This window comes from Astatotilapia calliptera, chromosome 16, assembly GCF_900246225.1.
Source record: "Astatotilapia calliptera chromosome 16, fAstCal1.2, whole genome shotgun sequence".
NCBI lineage: Eukaryota > Metazoa > Chordata > Actinopteri > Cichliformes > Cichlidae > Astatotilapia > Astatotilapia calliptera.
The window spans coordinates 16,961,784-16,975,202 of NC_039317.1; the positions used below are offsets into that span (position 1 = coordinate 16,961,784).

General features: G+C 41.6%; 1 protein-coding gene across 2 annotated transcripts in view; it reads right to left on the reverse strand.

The window, feature by feature from the left end:
• The window catches only part of bcl9 (BCL9 transcription coactivator), a 28,746-nt gene extending 15,705 nt beyond the window's left edge, over positions 1–13,041 (reverse strand). The window contains exons 1-2 of one of the 2 annotated variants that reach the window (XM_026144085.1): positions 12,711–13,041; positions 10,613–10,779 (exon numbers count right to left, since the gene is read on the reverse strand). The gene's annotated coding sequence lies outside the window, so the exon portion shown is untranslated. The other variant, XM_026144086.1, reaches the window with a different exon arrangement.
• Positions 13,042–13,419: the final 378 nt, after the last annotated feature.

Consider the following 13,419-nt stretch of genomic DNA (forward strand, 5'->3'; position numbering starts at 1 on the left):
TTATCAACATGGGCTTGAAATGTTAGACTGGACTATAAAATTTATGATGGCTGCTCTCACTGACTATATTACTTTTTGCTTTAGTTATTTTTTTATGGTTTTCCAATCTACATGCGCTGTACTATACCTTAAATTGCATCTTAGCTTCTTGAAGGACAGGTAAATCTTCTATATCTGTTTGCTCTATTTGTGATATGAATTGAGTTTAATAATAATAATAATGTGTAAGTGTTAGTCCCCATAGGGAAATAGTTCCTCTGCATTTAACCCATTCACCCAGTGAAGCAGTGGGCAGCCACCAATGCAGCGCCCAGGGAGCAGTGTGTAGGGACGGTACCTTGCTCAGGGGTACCTCAGGGTAGCCGTTCAGTGGAGTTGAACCCCCGACCTTCCGATCATGGGGTCACCACTCTACCTACTGAGCTATTCCTGCCCCTACATACTGCCACTACATACTCTAAGCATGAGTATGTAGTGAGTAGTAAGACAGCAGGGCCACAAAGTAAGAATAGTGGCTGTAATGTCACTTAAACAGAAATACTGAGTTACAGCAAGCAAAACTTGCCAATCTGTTGAACTCAAGGACAATGAGTTTTATTATTTATACATTAAACTTGTCATTTGCAATTCTACTTCATTATGAAGCTGCCACCGCTAAAATACTAGCATTTTAGTTTATGTAAAGTTTAATGCAAATCTAAAATGATGACGATGATGTTGATATGCAGCTTTAGCTCAGGTAATAAACAGCACAACCTGCACAAACATTACAGCTACTTTCTGTCTTGAAGAAGTGAGACAAAAAAAAAAAAACAGTAAGAAAAAAAATGAAAGTAAGATAAAGATATCTGTTGGACATTAACAATACCACAGTGTAGGAAACACCTGCATGCTCACCTGTTCAGGTGACTTCCTGAAAGGACTCTGCCAGCATGCCACACCCTGCGTTGTGCTCATTATTTACACTTAGCGAACACAGAATGCAAAGAATCCTGAATGTCACTAAAGATAGAGCTGTGACGCCACTAGACTAACATTTGACATTATGCATGCACTGTGAGAGGCTCAAGGATGCACGCACAAGTATGACCAGGCTTCCTTTCAACTGAAATCAAGTTGTTACAAGAAACTTAAAGTCTTCTGTATTTTCCAAATTGTTGACTGCTCCCAGAGTCCAATATTTACACACCTCCATCTTTCTCCTTTTTTCCTCAGCTCCCTCCATTACTTCCAATATTAGCTTTCCTACTGGTCCTGCATAACAGCTTTCCCAATTCAAACCATCCACAACACATTCTCCTCTGGTCTGCAGACCAGGCCCACCATCCCCTGGGAGGCGACATGTGTGTAATGTCACACTGTGTCATATCATATCGTGGTGACAGAAGCCTCACCGTATCCATCACAGTGATGGAAGTGGCAACGAAAACAGGAGGATGGGAAAGGGGTGTGATACGGTAGTCATTACACAAGCCATTGTCTTCACAGAGAGTGCGGGTGGGTGTCTGTCTCCCAGTCGAGTGCAAGTAGGCAAACACACACACACGCTGACTCACTAGTGGCACATCTGCTGGCGTAGCCTGGGAATGGTGCCATGTGTAGTGGCCAGCTCCGGCAGCAGGACTGGCACTCAGCACTCTGGCCTGCTCTGATCTCCGTCTCACACACTTCACCCCGCACTTCCATCTCTTTCCATCTGCCCTCTGTCTCTGCATCCCTGGCTAAGTGACTGTGCCTTGCTCACACAAAACAAACACACACACACCTTTGTGCTCAATACGAGACAAAGACAACGGGATAACTGGCAAGAACGTGCCTGTACTTCTATGACAAGAAGTGCAAATTAAGGGGGTTGCTAGTATCAAAACCTGACAGTAAGATTTTTAAAAGGTATCAAGGTAAAAAGAATCTGACAATATTTCTCACTTATAAAATACAGCAGATCTTGGACTTTATAGATGAAACATCAAAGACTGCACAACTTTTGGATCCCAGATAAGACTTGGAACAATAAATCACACTGAAAACATTTATACAAGAATAAAACTGGTTGTAAAACCCTTCGATGTCCATTTGGATCAAACCAATCAGGTCAAACTGTAGCTGAGATTTCTACTGAAGTATACTCTGTTAGCAGGAGAAAGCAGAAAGACGACCAGAGCTGGAAGTGAGCTTGTGAACATCGATGCCTGTGGGTCCAGTTCTTAACCATTATACCTAGAAGCTGGTCACCCTTCTATTAATTCTACTTCATGACTAGCACATCTTAGCATAGTAAGCCATACTAACTCATGACATACCATAATATGAGAGACCTTATTCTGGACCTAAGGAGTTTAATTCTGGGTTGGATGTCTGAATGATTACGTTCACCAATCTGTCCATTTTTTAAGAAGGTCGTAGCCTTGCAGTCAACCCATGCAGTCACAAGGACGACATGCAAACTCCACAATTAAAATGTACATGTATCCCAGTAGATTTGCTTTCAGCTGTGACATCAAAATACATTGTGTTACACTGCAGAGTACAAAGTGATTGAGGCAAAAGAAAACTCCAGCAAAGAAAAGAGGGAAGAAAAAAAATTTAACTGCCTCTCTTTAAGTCTGCTTGTTAGCTGATGGTGCATCATCCTGCCAATTAACTGCTGGTGGTCTCTCTTTGGGTCTGTTCAGGTCAACTGCATTTCAGATCTAGTCCAATTATCTTAAGGTCCATTTAAGACTGCGTATGAATTTTTTCAGATCCCCTCTGGATCCCTTTAGGATCAAAATTTTAAACCCATGAAGACCTCCAGTAGAACTGCTAATTAATGCAAGAGCACTCCTGGAATCAGCAGTCACTGCGGCAAATATGAGCAGTAAACAGTAAGACACATACGCATTTTTCCTCTCTAAATAATGATTTCTCTCATTTCTATCTCAGATATGAATTAACACAGGAACAGCACTCAGTTAGGACAAACTCTGCTGCCCTCTGTGCAGACCCCTTCTTTCCTCCCTTCCCCTGCTCTCTGGTCCGTGACTCCCCTTCCTTCATCCGCACAGTCGCTCCCACACTCGGGCCACATTCCAACCTTGCTCATGCTGGGAGGACGTCTCCCTGTGACTACAAGTATTGTGGGAAATCCCAACGGCCAGGCCTTTCAGCAGCCATGTAGACCACTGAGGTAAAGAGGAAAAGAAATTTGCGTTCCTCACCGGTCAACAAGCTTTTCTTGCAAGCAACTTGTTATTAGTTAAAACGTTTCATTAATCAAACTGCATCAAAATTTTTAAAAGAATATTAAGCAGGAAAGATGACAACACACTATGCAAAACTTCAAGACGTGCTTACGCAAAATATTTTCCATACATTCTTTTCTGTATTTTACAAACCACAGCGCCCACAAGAAACAGGCTTTGCAACCTTTCAAACCACGTAACAAAGCTCAGGCATCTTTACTGACCTGGTATTTCCTAAAGAGAGAAACTACACACAAGCACACGCGCACACACACAAAGAGTATATAATAGATGTTCTATCTTCGTTCTTTTATCGTACAACAAAATTAGCACTCTGGAGAGAATATGAGACAGATTGTGTCCCTGAATTACCCCAGTTTACACTGGTGTGTCATACCCATGGAATTTTAAACACACTGGCTAAGACCTGCCTAATTAAATATACAGTCACAGAGCAATATACACGCACATAACTATACTGGTGCACAGACAAATACCAACATGAGGCAGTACTTAGCTGTCCTAATAATGTCGGAGATCCACTGAGAACTCTGCTTCAAGTTTATGGCATGTGCTGTTCCCATGAGTCAGAGCATGCTCGTGTGCATTTCTGTCTGAGCTTCCTTTAGGTCCCTGCATATAACCATGGAATCGCAGCAATAAGTGATATGTAAAGCCATGCAAAAGCCACGCCCCTGGTGAACTAACTTAAAATGAAATCTTCACATTAATGGTGATGCTTCTTAATCCTGATATCAGATGCATGCTGAGCATCCTGCCTGGTTTCTTTTTATGCGATTTATTCACCAATAACCATTTAAGGCGATGTTTTTTAACTGCCAACATAACTCAAGAAAATACATTTTCAGAATGAAGCTTAGAGTTGTTTTGTTCCTCACATTCATGATCTAAAACTGATTAAGAAACAACACATTCAAGTCCTTTGCTCACAACCACAAGCAGGTGGCTCGAATTACTCGACAGCGGGTTAAAAAAAAAAAAAAATCAAATACAGATGCACTAAAAGAAGTGCATCTTCAGTAAAGGGCCCTAATACATGTCAAATCAGCATCTGTATTGGAAGGTCTCTTGAGATTCCCATCTGAAGCGATGAGCTTATAATACAATAAAACCAGTGTGTGTAATTTGTGCCACATCCAAGACACATGACATTTGTAATTATAGGCAGCAACGTGTGAAAAATCCCCTTTGTCTGCCTCCTATAACAAAGCACTTACAGTTGCGGTCTAAATATAAAAATAAAAGATTACCTTTAAGTTAGCTGATTTAGATAATTAAGGCGCTAACATCTGATTTTGTCTGCTTGGAAACTACTGTTTATATGCAACAAAACAAAAGCTAATTTTTGCTACTGGTTATAAATGATCTGATTACAATATAAACAGTGGTGACTCCAAATTGAAATTACTCCATTGTGAATAGTCCATGAATCATCTATCTAAAGATCTTGGTCCATTCTAGTTAAAATCAAAGTCTGACTCTTAGTGGGTTAAGATGGTACGATATGCATCTTCTTGTGCCCAATTACGGCCCAATCTAAGTGACACAGGATGAAAATAGGCAGTTGATTTTTCTCACATAATACATACATTTAAAAAAAAACAAAAAAAAAAAACAAAAAACTAGCATGTTGACATTTTTCTGGGTGTTTCGTGGCACTTCTGTCTTTCCTGTGTGGTTCATCAATATCAGTACAGAGCGCTGTGCCAGCTGTTGAGTTTTCTCAAAAGTTCAGCTGTGAACAACTGCAGGCATGGCAAAGAAGATGAAGAATGATTTTACCACTTTAGTTTAGGTGAAACTGTGAAATGACCACTAGTCAACCAGTATCATACTGCTTCAACTGCCACAGTGTGTTTGGATTCTTTTCACAGAAAGCATAAAGTATCAGGAAAGACTGCAAGCATGATTGACTGGGTAGCACCATGTAGTCTGCCATGTTCCTCAGTCACGAAAAGGCAGGATATCATAACTCTATATTCATCTAAACTGACACAGTGACCATTGTGTGGTCTGAACCCTTGTTTATATGCATCACTGTTACCCTCACCCCAAGTGGTGGGACGCGGTACCTACTCAGCTCGACTCATTTTCTACTACAACTGTGTATCACCTAAATGTGCGTGGGGTTGTTTTAGCAACACATCCAAATGTCCTGTGATGACCTTTGTATGTGGCACAAACAATACAACAATGAACGACGTCGAGCCGATAGCATACCCGCTCAGTCTATGGCTTTTACTCGGGCCGTGATTTTTGTGCCGCTACTTTCCTCGATGCTGAATTTCAAAAATGACAGTTTTAATTTTTGGGAAGGAGTCACTCTCATGACACCACTGACTGACCAATCGGTGGCACACAGTCTGCTGACATTACATTTTCCGATCAACTCAGCTCACTTGGAACCCCAGCCAAGCAAGTACTAAAAGAGTACATGGTACCAGGTGCTATCACTAACAGAAAACCCGAAAAAACGAGTCAATTCGATTCAAATGCAGCCGTGTAAGTACTAGCAGAAGAGGGCTATTTCTTGCACCTCTTAATTTCTGTAACCTAATATACACACAGCCAGGTTATACAGAAGTGTACAGCCGTGACAGCCCTTACTGACATTTCAATTATATAAATAAAGGAGCTCAGAGATTCCCAGATTATACAGAGGAAGATTCTCGAGTAGCTTGAAAAGATAAGACTTCCTGGAGGGGAAAACTGTGATTTATTTGCTTGATTCTTCTGGATTCTTCTCCTCTTATACCTGCGCTAATGCAGGGGGCTTTATTCTGAGCAAGCTTTTCAAATGCAGTGACCATAAGACTCAAGTCCAGTATAAACTACAATTTTTCCATCTTCTTAACCAAATGAGGCTGGTAGGGGGGCTGGAGCCTCTCCCAGCTGTCATATGGCAAGAAGCAGGTTACACCCTGGACAAATCGCCAGTTAATCACAAGGCTAACAAAGAGAGAGAAACAGACAAACATTTTCACTAATCTTCACTCAAACAGCCAATTTAGAGTCACCAGTTAACCTTACATGTGCGTGTTTGGACTTTGGAAGGAAGTTGGAGAGCCCAGGAAAAGCCTACACAAGCACAGGGAGAACATGCGAACTCCAAACCGCCCAGATGCCCGATGGGTTTGAACCCAGGACCTTCCTGGTATGAAGCAGCACAGCTACTGTCATTATATTAATGCTGCTATCCTGTATATATTGTACATACTATTGTTTGAGTACTTTTTTTGTACTTTTTATATTTTACATTTATATTTATTATTGAAACTTGCACCAAGGGAGTGGCACTCCAATTTCGTTGTACTCTGTACAATGACAATAAAGGCTATTCTATTCTATTCTAACCCCTGCACAACTCTGTGATTTTTCACTATAAATTATCTATTGACGTTACTGTTAGAAAACAGTCAAAACTAAGCATTAATGAAAAAGCATCATTCTTCAACTGAGAAGCTTACACTTTGGTAGAGTTGGTATTTTTGCTTAAAAATGGACTTAAATTAATGTTTGCTTTACATCAATATATCAACTTAGTTGCAAAACAATTTCCTGGCAAGCATTATGTAGATTAATCACTTCAGCCATATAAACAACATTTAACTCTATGAAGCTCTGTTTATTTCTCACAAACTAATTTAAAACAGTGCATTTTTTTTTACAAAGCGCTGAAACTATCACTTATCAGAAGCTCAACTAAAGAGAATAAAGGGCTGGAGCACCAGAATCTTCCTCATATTTACAGTGATCGCTTAGTCAAAGAATACTTACCGATGAAGAGTTACCACAGCAGATGAATAAATTGAGATTTCAAATTAAAACTGAGCTCCCTGAATTGTGTTAAAGTTTAAACAAACACTGTTGGGCATCTTATCGGATCACCAAAGATAAAGAAATGAAACAATAAAAAACTCCCAGTTAGTCAACTTCATCACGATACAATGCTTTCTTCTTGTGGCCACCTTGTTATTCGTTAAAGCCATTTTTCACTCATGAAAACGCTGGACGTTATCCAGCGTTTTTACAGTGGGGATGTTGTCCAAAGTTGCACTTTCACAGATGTGGCACACAACAGGTTGTAGTCAGAGTCAAACGTCTCTCACTTCTTGAAATACTTTAAGTGTTTTTGATGAGAACGCCGCCTGAATGAAACATGCAGAAAGCAGGACACAGGATGACCACCTGCTAGCTGTGAATTTACCACACCGTTATCTCACAATCAAGACATCACTCTGACTTTGTACTGGGCCAGCTGGCAGATTACAGACTAAGTAATGTCGGCCCCACTGTGAGTAAGTGTGTGAAATCAGTCCTGGTCATATGGTAAGCTAGGCTAACCCAAAAAAAAGTGTCAGCCTTGTAGCAGGAAAGGCCCTCTGCTTGGTGGCTCACAGTTGAGGTAAATGCAGTTCACAGAGCTCCCCCCCACCCCCCTCCCACAACCACCACCACCCAGGTTCCACCTGAAAGCAGCTCTGTTTGCGAGCGCCCTTTCCCTCGTTGTAGAAGAAGCAGCCTGTCTGTGCCATAACTGTCAATCACAGCGAAAAAAACATGAAAGCAGATTGATTGGTACGTTCTGACTCAGCCAGACACATCCCCGAGGATCTTGTATGGGCAACAATCCCACCACACATCCACACGAGTCCGTGACCTCCTACACTAAAACGATGTGAAACTGCAGCTATTAGAGAAACACATTTATACATTCAGCTGCAGCTGGTAGGAAAGCGGAAAAGACTTATTACTACGGGCTCCATGTTGTGAATTTACATATTTAGGCCTTAACCGTACCCCTTATATTTTATTATTATAGTAATTAATCTTAATATTTCTTATGATGGACCAACTGTGATCAACAGGACGCACACAACCGATGCGCTCGCTTTTGTACAACAGTTTGTAGCAGATTGAGAATTCAGAGATTTTGCAAATTTGAAGTGTGTAATTTTATCCACTGAAAGCACTGATGTCCATGTTTCTACAACAGGATAAAAGTTTTGTATTGTTTTAATACCATCACGTTATTATCCATCCATCAATCTATCTGTGTATCTTCACTCTGTTATTGTCTTCCATTTTATCCCATTTCACCTCCTATTGTTACTGGTTCTAACTGGCTTCTGCCGTGTAACCCAATTTGCAGCAGGAAGATCATCATTTTCCACTTTCTCTCTCTAAATGCCAATTCCGCTGCCTAAACTTCATCACCGATTTCATCAACTGGCTCAATCCGATACAAGCGAACGTTTTTTCCCCCCCAAATAGCACCTTCTGAACCCACTGATTGCGACTAATTGTTGATTTTAATTACACTGACTCTCGTAGAAGAACTGTGTTCACAATTTCATGCCGAGGATGAGAAACATTGTTGCTAGAGATTAAAAAAAGTTGCTGTAGGCATAGATACCTATCAAATGCATTAAGTCCATATTTATATCTACTGAAAGAGAGAGAGAGAAAATATATCAACTGTCCATTATAATTGCCAGAGGAGTGAACGGGCAATATCAGCAACAAAATACAAATCAATAGCCAAAGAAGTCAAAAGTTTCTTTTAACCTTCATCCGCTTACACCTACTCTCAGAAACATCCTGCAGCGGCAAGCTTATTTTAGTGGTTTTGAGCAATCCTCTACAATCTGAGGAGTTAAAAATTGCTTTCTACATCCATTGAACTAAATAAAAATATATTCTATGAGTTCATAATTTTAGCCTATTATACCATCATATTTCTACAGTTCTGGTGGGAACGATGAATATAACTACGCACCACAGTACTTGACAATCCTGTTTTATAGGAGTTTGGTGATTTTGAAGTGTTTCAATTCCCTTTAAGGGCCACACTGCAGTATATCAAGTACTTAGATTACAGGTCTCTTGCATTGTAGTAATAATTTAACACTGCTAGACTTAAAAAAAAAAAAAAGATACACAAAATCTTACAATGCTAAGTTAAGGGCAGAATAATGTTAGTAATACAAGTTAAACGTCAAACTTTATTTTCCCTTCTCCTTGTGGACATCCTACAACCATGAGAGCCATTCATGAAATTAACTGAATTTCTTAATGAACTGTGAATGAATGTCTTTAATGAACTGATCTTTCATTAGTGCAAATAAAAAAAAAGGTCCTACAGAGATGAAATAAACCTTTAAAGCAGTAGAAAAACACACTGAGTCGGGTAGTCTAATCCACTATACGACAAGGGAGGGGACCCCCCCCCCCCCCCCTTTACCCGCCACACAGTCACAGAGACAAACTGCCTCTCCAACACATCCCTCCACGTCATACACAACACAAGGCTTGCGAGTTTTAATTAGAAAACCCACGAAGCAAACAAATGCACAGAAACATGAGAGTCCAATACTCAGAGGCAAAAATAAATCCTTTGCCGCTTTACATCAATATCCATTTCCCCGCGTCCTTCACCTCGCTGTGGTTTTTGGTTAACACACTTCAGATTAGATAGCAGATAAATAAACAGTGCGCACAGCGTTCTCAGGAAGAGCGCCCTGACCGTGTTGTGTCCTCAACATGTGCAGATCAGAGAGCGAGACCAAACACTGCGCTGATAGTCCAATGCACTGCGGCGGTGAGGTCCTTTTCCTCAAGCCGCTACCCCCTGAGCGTCAACAGCAGTCAAACAGGCTGCCTGCTCCGCAATTCAAGGCTCCATCATCAGAAAGCAGGCACCTCCAAAGATAAATGTCAAGAGATAGTGACCGGCGTTGCAAAGTGCCCGCGCCTGACTTGTTATGGTTACATCACAGCAGCGTTAAGCTATCAGTTTATGGCACCAGTGAGTTTTTGACAGCAATTATAGCGTGGAAAAAGCAGAGCTGAAAAACATGCGCCTCGTGCTTCTAGCTCTTCTTATTCCAACATATAATGAACACAAAGGCCTTACGGCTACAGATTGTCCAAAATCACCCCTTTGTTTTAGCTTTTTCAGCAACTCCTGTATAACAGAGTCCATGTCATCTACCAGACAGTAAGCAGAAAAATGTAGATTTCAGACACTTTCAAGCATGTGTGATTTTCCATTATTTCTGACAAGCATCGGGCCACTATCTACATTTTAACACAATGAGGATTTTTTTTAAGGACAATTCAGAAACTTAAAACAAACTGTTCACTGTAAATACAGTTAGCCATATCGTAAACAGGGAGTGACTTCAGACACTGGCTTTATAATCCTGCCATTACTTGTTTTACTTACTCCTAAGCAATGAAAACAACGAGGAAGCCCATTTACAAGCATTCTGTCACCCTAGAGAGGACAAGGGGAGTGTGTGTGTATAAGAAACTGTGTGATAAAGTGTGTAATAAAAGAAGAGAGAGCCAGAGTTGAGTTGGGTTACCTCAGAAGCCCCCCTGCCCTTTCAGCAGGGCCTCATATGGAGAACCAGGCCTTCAGGTCCCCTGGGCACTGATGTCTGCTCTCCACTCGACTTCTCCCAGTCAGCCACAGAGGCTGTGCAGGAACCTGGCCACCTCACGACAACCTACAGCCACAAGTCATTCACACCTGGAACAGAGGGAAGGGACTTTGCTCAATGGGCAAAACACAAACAAGCAAACGGCAAGAAAAAGCACTCAGTAGCCGGTGTTCACAAGTCCAACATGTAGCAAACACATAAACAGTGCAAAGCTGAGGTCATTAGGGGCTACAGTGACAGTGTAGGCTCGCGTTTTTTAACCCAGACACGTATTTATTCTTCAGTTATCGACCTGTGTGCACATAAGGGATTAGGAGAGCGTCTGTGATACTCTTTTAAGAGCTTCCTCACTTCTGTGCACCAAAAATGCACAGTGGAAAGACAAAAATGCATTTTTTTTTGTAAATCCTTAACTACACAAAGTCCCAATGAAAAGAAGCAGTGATTCTACAAAAAACAAAAAGATGCATGTGAAACAGCTTCAAGACTATGCAATGATGCACATTAATGGCAGACAGCAGTGTTGCCTAGCAATTGAAGAGACCCAGCAAGGTCTGCAGTTCAGTTTCAGCAACTGGTATGTATGCTCCAAAACTGTCCTCAGACTCTGAACCTCCCCCTCCTCACTGCTAACTCAGAGGAACTAACAGCATCTGATCTGAGAAAGGACTGCTACAAAGTGCAAAAGCTGCAGACTTCTCTTGAGGAAAAAGGGGGAAAAAAAACAAAACAAAGAAAAAACAAGGGAAAAACATTGCATTTAGCAACCTGACGAATGCTTTCAAAATGTTCAGTGAGGCAAAAGAAATCACTTGGTAAGGGAGAACAATATAAGACTTTATTCATCAGCAGTAAATTCCCAGGTGGTGACTGTGTTTTTACTCTGCTTTTATTTCCACACTGTCGGACCTGTGGATTTTTTTTTATCCTCCCTGAAGTTAAACAAGATTAGTAAAATGTAAAAGAGTGATCACATTCGTTACCATGTCTAACTCTTTGTTTTCTTTTTCCAAAGGTAGCACAGCACAATGCCACAAGTTACCCACGAACAGGCCTACTCGAGGAAGTCGTCCTTAAAATATACACAAAGCTACACAAACCTAAAACTGCTAAATAAACGTAAAAGCACGCAGCAACTACAGGGATTAGACTCCCCCCTGAAATCTCAGCGCCTCACTGGACAACTCTTGGCGGACAAAGTAATTCCATGGCGCTTGAAACTCCAGGAACTTTTTTTTCTTTTTCCTAAAAGAAGTTGTTCCTGTTTCGCCAGAGAACTGGGGGGGAAGGGAGGACTTCAGCACTCGCATTCATGGAGCCTCGGCCAGCGCAAACAAAGTCTTCCCCGAAGAGGGAGGCAGTGGACGGCGGCTGAGAGCGAGAACAACGACGTCGCCCACAAGCACACAAAAACCCACGCATATATTCATCCCACGGCTTCGTTTGTTAATGAAAGTACTCAGGCCCGCCTTGGACAAACGTTCATTTTCAAGTTCTGCCTGCTCCGTTAACAATGTAACAATTAAATCGCTCGGCAGATGATAGGGCTGGCCGACACAATCAGCAGACGAGGCCTATAATCTCGTTTCGGATTTATAAATCATACCAAACACGTTTAAAATGAAGAAAATACAATACCAACGGTGTGGAGCTCCCGAAGAATGCAAAACATGCATGCTGCATTGTATCCTTTTTTCATTTTCACGAAGCACGGGCGGTCCTCCAGTATAATGGGGTAAAAACCAATATTTCTCCGCGGGTTTTACACCATGCCGAAAACATCGTGAATAATCCGCTTTTGTTGCGCTGGAAAAATCGGCATTTACGGTTCAAAGGGTGCTCACTGTCTGCCAGGCCAGACGCTACGTGGGTTTTGCTAGCCAGCCTTCGGGGACAGAGGCAGAGAAGAACGGATACCAAGTGAGATGTCCCCGGGAGGAGGACCCGCGTGTGCCCGTTGCCAGGAGGCGAGCCGTGGTAGCGATACTTTCCAGCTAGATGTGAAAAGGGGAACACTCACCTGGAATGCTAGCTTAATTTCCCCTTTTTCCTGAGCGACGAATTTACACCGCACAATTATCAAATCACAACATTTTCACGGTAACATTACAAAATAGGAATATGTCTCCCCCCCATTCGCCGGAGCTTTCCAGTGGTCCTACTCCATTACATCCCAGTCAAGATTTCCTGTCGTCGCTTCCCACCACCCCCCTGTTACTGCGAGATGGTTTAGTCGAATTCTAAGTAGCAATTCTAGGTCAGGTCTGTGTGCCAGTGAGAATGTTACTGTCGGACAGCCGAGAGAGACCACTGTCCATCTCCATGTGATATGGCAAACACTATAGAAGACATCTGAAAATAGAGAAGGAAAAACACACTAAACTGTTTACGTGGGATTGTTTTGCCGAGTAAACTCCTATAAAAGTAGTTACCTCGAACTTCCCTATATGAAAGAGCGTAGGCGTAGTTACGGAAGAGGATTAGGGCCACTGGAAAAAAATAAACGGGCACGTCTTTTTTTTCTTTTCCACAATCCTGAGAAAAAAGTCAGAATTCTGACTTTAATTCCGCAAATCTGAGAAAAAAAAGTCTGAATTCTGATTCTGAGATTATTCTATTCTATTCTAAAATCAGAATTCGGAGGGGAAAAAAGTCGGAGTTCTGGAAAACACAAAAAAAGACGTGCCCGCTTTTCCCCCAGTGGCCCTAATTCTCTTCCATGCGCGGTA